Source organism: Lemur catta, chromosome 9, assembly GCF_020740605.2.
Source record: "Lemur catta isolate mLemCat1 chromosome 9, mLemCat1.pri, whole genome shotgun sequence".
NCBI lineage: Eukaryota > Metazoa > Chordata > Mammalia > Primates > Lemuridae > Lemur > Lemur catta.
This window is the reverse complement of record NC_059136.1, coordinates 69,940,358-69,948,004: the sequence shown is the minus strand read 5'-3', so window position 1 is coordinate 69,948,004 and position 7,647 is coordinate 69,940,358. Positions and strand designations below refer to the sequence as shown.

The 7,647-nt window shown below is 36.5% G+C and overlaps 1 pseudogene; it reads right to left on the bottom strand.

The window, feature by feature from the left end:
• Positions 1–1,095: 1,095 nt before the first annotated feature.
• LOC123644412 lies at positions 1,096–4,945 on the bottom strand (annotated as a pseudogene).
• Between the last annotated feature and the right edge of the window lie 2,702 nt (positions 4,946–7,647).

Below are 7,647 nucleotides of genomic sequence, written 5' to 3'. Positions count from 1 at the left end.
TCTTTTGTTCACTTTTGTATCCCTGGCATATAGCAATAAAAATTCCATTATTAATAAATAAATAAATTTATTTATTAATTCCCACATAAATCAACTTGCATAGATAGAAAAGGTGGCATCTTCTAGGAAGAGGTATAATAATAATGTATGTTAAGTCTATTTGATAAATTTATTGAGTTATATACTCACATGCATAAACATTGGCATATTGTGAAGTAGACAGAAATCTCTAAAGATGAAAACTCTAATAGACACTTAGAAAAAGATTCTTTAGAGTGAATCCTTTGTTAAGTTGCTTTTGGGGCATTTCCATTGTTTTTATTGGTTGTTTTTCTTTCCCAGTGTAAACATTATTGATATGACATATCTGTCTCCATTTTTTTTTACAAGAATCATCTGTTTTATTTATTTTACAGAGTAATGATTTAAATTGAATATATTTGGCCACATAGATATTTGACATGAGAAGGAGTTGCATCAGAGTGGCCATCAAAAAAACAGCAACTCATCTTACACATAATAACTAGAAACCATTATTCTGCCTGATCACTTTTTACAAATCCTGAGAATGTTAAACACTGAACAAATTAGGTACTACTTGATAATTAAATTTTGCTTGGAAATAATTCTTTCTTTCTTTTTTTTTTTTAATGAGAGAGTCTCACTCTGTTGCCCGGGCTAGAGTGCCGAGGCATCAGCCTAGCTCACAGCAACCTCAAACTCCCGGGCTCAAGCGATCCTCCTGGCTCAGCCTCCCGAGTAGCTGGGACTACAGGCATGCGCCCCCATGCCCGGCTAGTTTTTTCTATATATATTTTTGGTTGTCCAGATAATTTCTTTCTATGTTTAGTAGAGACGGGAGTCTCGCTCTTGCTCAGGCTGGTCTCGAACTCCTGACCTTGAGCGATCCACCCGCCTCGGCCTCCCCGAGTGCTAGGATTATAGGCGTGAGCCACCGCGCCCGGCCCTGGAAATAATCCTTTAAAAAATATTTCAAGGCACAAATCACCTTTGTATTAAACATGAGTCTTTCACATTATACACAGAGTTTAAACGAATTTATCAATTACAGGTTGGTGGCTCTTAGAACAGGTATCAGTCAGGTTCAAGGACACACTGTTCCACAATCTCCCGTAAACTGCGGTTTTCCATTGCAGCTGCCGCTCACTTTTTGTCATTTATCTGCGGATTGATGTCTTTTTCTGTTGATCGGGTTCCTTCAGAAATGTAGATTTGCAGCTTACGTTTAAACGGTAAACGCCGCTGAAGTTTTGCTCTTAAGCACAGCCCAGTAAGTTGCCAAAGAGCAATGAGGTACAATCGGCGTAAACTTGATAATAACCAGAGAGTCGTCTTCATTTACCTCCTGAACCTCCACACAACCTTCCGTTACCATTTCCAGTTCTTCTGGAGTATCGGGCTTTTCTGGGTCCCGGATAGTTCGAATCAAATCATAAATCTCCAGCGCTTTCTCCTCCGTGATCCGGGGCTGCCGGGCAGCTCCCCGCTCAGAGAAGCCCGAGAGCCGCAGGGCCAGGGGCCAGGACGGCAGCCCAGACTCCTGCTCCGCCGCCACCCGGCACCGTCCCACCCGCACCGCCCTCACTCAGCAGCTGGCCTCTGTCTCCATCTGATACATTAAAAAATGGCAGCATGTCCCAGGTGTGAAAGGACCAAAGGGCTGTATGATTTTAACCTTCAAGAGGAATCTTAAAGGCGAACACAAATACTGGGAACAAGATCAAGCTGAGGAGAGATACACAAACACTTAGAGGTGAACACGACCTATGTTCTGGAAAGGCAATTCCCACCTCCATCTCCCTCTCCCCCCGCCCCACCCTCTGCACAAGGACAGAAAAATAAAAACCACCTTCTTATAAACATTAGTAAAAAATGTATAAACTTTATTATTCAATAAATAGGCAACCGTAGTCCTGTTTAACAAATTTTGTTTGATGAAATTTTAAGGAGATAAAAGGAAAATAATCAACTCTTACTTTCTAGCAAGGAGAGTGACTTTAAATTGTAAAGGGTAGAACAAATAAAAGGATTATAAGAGAATACAATAAACCACTGTATGCCAACAAATTAAATAACCTGGATGAAGCTGACAAATTTTCAGAAGGGTATGAGCCACCAAACTAACTCAAAAGGAAATAGAAAATCGGAATAGACCTATAATAAGAAAAGAGATTGATCGGAAGTAAGGATGGCCTTGAGAAAACAAGTTTAAAAAAAGAAGAGAGATTGAATGAGTAATTGGTAAACTTGCTACAAAGAAAAGCCAAAAAACAGATGGCTTCTACCAAACATTTAAAGAATAATAATTAACGCCAATCATTTTCAAACTCTTCTAAAAAAGTAGAAGAGGATGGAATACTTCCAGACTCATTCTATGAGGCCAGTAATACCATGATACCAAAATCAGAAAAACAGATTACAAGAACATTTCAGATCAAAATATCTTATGAATGTATATGTAAATCAAAACCACAATGAGATATAACTTCACACCCACTAGGATGGTTATAATAATAATAAAAAAAGTTAAACATAGCATTACCATATGGCCAGCAATCCTACTCCTAGGTGTATACCCAAGAGAATTGAAAAGAGGAATTCAAAGTGATACCTGTACACCAATGTTCATTGAAGCATTATTCATAATAGCCAAAAGAGGGAAAACAACCCAAATGTCTGTGAACTGATGAATGGATAAACAAAATGTCATATATTTATACAACAGAATATTATTCTGCCATAAAAGGAATAAAATACTGACACATGCTAAACATTGATGAATCTGAAAACAGCATCCTAAGTGGAAGGAGCAAGAGACAAAATGCCACATGTTGTACAATTCCATTGATATGAAATGCCCAGAAGAAATCCACAGAAAGCAGATTAATAGTTGCCAGAACTGGGGAGTTGGAGAGGGGAAATGGGGAGTGACTACTTAAAGGGAATTTCTTTTTGGGGTGATAAGAATTTTCTGGAATTAGAAATTAGAATTTCTGGAATTTCTTTCTGGGGTGATGGTTTCACATATTGTGAATGTTTAATACTAAAAGCTTCTGTATTGTATACTTCAAAATAGTTTAAATGGTGGATTTAATGTTAAGTTAACTTTATCTCAATAAAAATGACCACAATGCTTATAAGAAAATAGGATTAGGGAAACAATACTCAAAACCTCAGTGATAAATGAAAAGCAGTAGGAATTTAATTTTCAAAGGATAGGAATCTAATAAAAGTTGTACCACAGTTTTACATATGCTAAATACTTAAGAAATGGATGAAGAAATGAAAGAATAGTACAATATTGTACTTTACCTTAAAATTAGACTTCATAAAATTTAAAAACTTTTGTGCTTCAAAAGACACTATTGAGAAAGTTAAATGACAACTCACAAAATGAAAGAAAATATTTGCAAATCCAATATCTGATAAGGGACTTGTATCCAGAAAATAAATGACCTTTTGACACTCAACAATAAAAAGACAACACAATTGAAATATGGGAAAATAATTTGAGTAGAAATTTCTTTCAAGAAGATACACAAATGGCCCAAAAGCACATGAAAGATGTTCAATAGCATTAGTCATTATGGAAATGCACACCAAAATCACAATGAGATACCACCACACATTCACTGAGATGGTTATAATCAGAAAGTCAAACAAGAAAAAGTGTTGGCTAGGATGTGGAGACATTTGAATCCTTTCATACTGCTGGTAAAACATAAAATGGTGTCACTGCTTTTGAAAACAATTCCTCAAAATGGTAAACATAGAGTTACACAAGTTCTATGTTTCTACTATTAGGTATACATCCATAAATAAAAAATATGTCTACACAAAAACTTGTATGCAAACTTTTATAGCAGCATTATTCGAGATAGCCAAAAAATGAAAACAACTCAAATGTGAATGGATAAATAAAACATGGCACATCCATACAGTGGAATATTATTTGGCCCTAAAAAGGAATGAAGTACTGATACATGCTAAAACCTTGATGAAAGATTATGACAAGTCAAAGAATATAGTCATAGAAGACCACATATTAAGTGATTTCATTTATATAAAATGTCCAGAATAGGCAAATGTTTAGAAACAGAAAGTAGATTAGTGGTTGTTGAGGGTTGGAGTTTAGAAAGGAAATGGGCAGTGACTGATAATGGGTATAGAATTTCTTTTCAGGGTGATGAAATATTCTGAAAATATATTCTGGTGATGTTTGCACAACTGAATATACAGAAAGTCACTAAATTGTACAGCTTAAAAGAGTGGGTTTTATAATATGTGAATCAAACCTCAATAAAAAAATGGAGAGCCACGGCGATTATTAGGAGCCAGCAATGAATCATTTAAGAATAATAACACTTTATTAACATAATTTACTACCATTTTTCATAAGTAGACTAGACAAATAGATGGGAGTAACAATGTCAATGTAGTAAATGCAGTAAAGATACATAGATATATCTTGGTTTAAATATTAGGTCGGTGCAAAAGTAATTGCAGTTTCAGACCTTGAATTTTAAATTATTATAACTAGGCTCAAACACATCTTTATTAATCACAATAGGAACAATTACAATCAACACATTTTTGCCAGTGAGAAATAAGTTTGTTTATTCCTGTAGCATAAAAATCCGTAAAAATCCATGCGTTGGGATTCCATGAACTCTTGGAAAGCATTTTCTGCATCCTGCTGGTTGTGGAAGCATTTTCCCTGCAAAAAGTTGTAAAGGTGCTTGAAAAAGTAGTAGTTGGTTGTCAAGAGGTCAGGTGAATATGGCAGATGAGGCAAAACTTCATAGCTCAATTCATTCAACTTTTGAAGCATTGGTTGTGCCACCGGCAGTCGGGCATTGTTGTGGAGAATTGGGCCCTTTCTGTTGACCAATGCCATCTGTAGGTGTTGCAGTTTTTGGTGCATCTCATCGATTTGCTAAGCATACTTCTCAGATGCAATGTTTTCACCGGGATTCAGAAAGCTATAGTGGATCAGACTCGCAGCAGAGCACTAAACAGTGACCATGACCTTTTTTTGGTTCAAGTTTGGCTTTGGGAAGTGCTTTGGAAGTGCTTTGGGAAGCTGCTTCTCTGTCCAACCGCTGAGCTGGTCATTGCCGTTGTCATATAAAGTTCACTTTTCATTGCACAACACAATCTAATTGAGAAATGGTTCGTTGTTGCGTTCAAGAAGAGAAGACACTTCAAAACAACAATTTTTTTGATTCTGTGGTCAGCTCATGAGGCACCCACTTATTGAGCTTTTTCACCTTTCCAAATTGCTTCAGATGCCCAATGATCATAGTCATAGAATGGTTGACATTGAGCTCTTTGGCAACTTCTTGTGTAGTTGTAAGAGGATCAACTTTGAAGATTGCTCTCAATTGGTCATTGTCAACTTCCAATGGCCAGCCACTGCACTGCTCATCTTCATGGCTTTTGTCTGCTTTGCAAAACTTCTTGAACCACCACTGCACTGTATATTCGCTAGCAGTTCCTGGGCCAAATGCGTTGTTGATGTTGTGGGTTGTCTCCACTGTTTTTCGACTCATTTTGTACTCAAGAATAAGAAAATCACTTGAATTTGCTTTTTGTCTAGTATCATTTCCATAGTCTAAAATGAATATAAAATAAACAGCAAGTAATAAGTCATTAGTAAAAAAACATAAAGTGAGAAATGAGCATTAAAATGATGTATAACATAATCACATTTATCAAAGAATGTATTCCAATATGAAATGGCAAATTTCAACAATGCTAAAACTTCAATTACTGTTGCACCAATCTAATAAGTAATTTGACCCAGTCATTGTTCATTTACTTATTCAGTAATTCATTATCTGTTACAAATTTACTAAGACTGTACCTGAATTGTGCTGGCTATTGGAGATACAGAGATCAATATGACACAATTCTTCATGGAACAAGCCTACTAATTAAAAATTATTTTGTAAATTAGGAAAGAGAAGCTCAGAAAGGTTAAATAACTGCCCTGATGTTACACAGCTAGTAACAAAGTAAGACTTTGAACTGAGTTATATACAGCTCTAAAGCTCATGGATGGTCCACTCTGGCATGCTTCCAATAGGAGCATGCTGTGGGTAAGACTAGGAACTGAGTGACAGTGTAATTCTGGAGATTCACAAAGTGTTGGATAACTGAATGCAAAGAATGTTAACTCATGGACTGATCTCAGTCTTGAGGGACATCGCCAGTGTTGTCACAGGGTTCTGCCCAGGGCCAGATCCCATTTGATAATCTTATCAACAACATCAATGAAGACACAGAAGGCAGGCTGGCCACATTTGGTGTTGACACAAAGCTGGAAGTGATAGTTAATATGCTCAAAGAAAGAATTGGGATTTAGAAAGATCTCATCAGACTGGAACTATGGTCTGAAATTAATACAGGATTTAGGGAGAACTGGATTAACGGGAATTCACATGAAAAAGACTTGGATATTTTAATTGACAGCAAGCTCAATATGATCCAAAGGTGTGAGCCAAAAAAGCTAAGGCATTCTTATCCTGTATTAAAAGAAACATAGTGTCCAGGAAAAGGAATGTAATTGTACTTTTGATCACTGCTGTTGTCAGACAAATTCTGAAGTATTTTGCTCAGTTTGAGGCAGCTATTGTCAAGAAGGGTATTGACAAACTGGAGCATGTTCAGAGGAGAGAGACCCAGAAGAGTGAAACTCTGTCATGTGAAGAACTGGAGATGTTTAGCTTGGACCAGGAGGATCTGGACAGTGCAGTGTGTGGGGTGGGGAAAGAGGAAATAAAATACCTACTTTCAAAGATGTGAAGAGATGTCTTTGGGCTGATGGTTTAATGCAATTCTGTCTATTTTAATAGAACTGGGACCCGAAGGAGACAGGCAGGCAGATTTCTGCTCACAGATTATTTTCAAGTAATTGGAGTTGTGGAAAATGGAATAATCTACTTTGTAATTTAGTGATCAGTTGCTCATGGAAATTATTCAAGAAGAATCTGGATGACCATTGTCAATAATTTAGAGAGATTCCTGAAACTTCACTGAAGTTTGGGTAAATGACCTATAAGATCCATAATCATTTTTATGGTATCAGCTAATATGAATTAAGAAAGCTAGCATAGTAAATATTTTACACGGATTATCATACTTAGCCTGACAAGAACTTAGTAAGATAGTTTATTACTCCCATTTTATAGATGAAGAAACTGAGGCCTTAGACAGGCTGGTAACTTTCCAAGGGATACATGGCTTGTAAGTGCTAGAGTTAGCACTCAAACTCAGAGAACTCTGATTTCAGAACCTCTAGTTATTTAATAACATGTGTTATAATAGGTTGACTATGGCAGTGACATAATTTGGCTTGAATCCTATCTGCTTAGAATGAATACATACAGACGGTGTTGTATTGTTAGACTTTTGAATAATTCAAGGTCAACAGGAACTCTTATCTTTGTGGAGAGTAAATACCTGTCCAATGGAATTTCAGGATCCACACGTTCAGTGTTTATAAAAGCAAATAGCTTAGCTCATATTTTCATTCTTGGATTATTTTAAATGAGACAGTGCCAGAGTACACAAAAGCAGATAGCTTGGTTTCAGATTTTCATTCCTGAATTGGGATTTCGATAT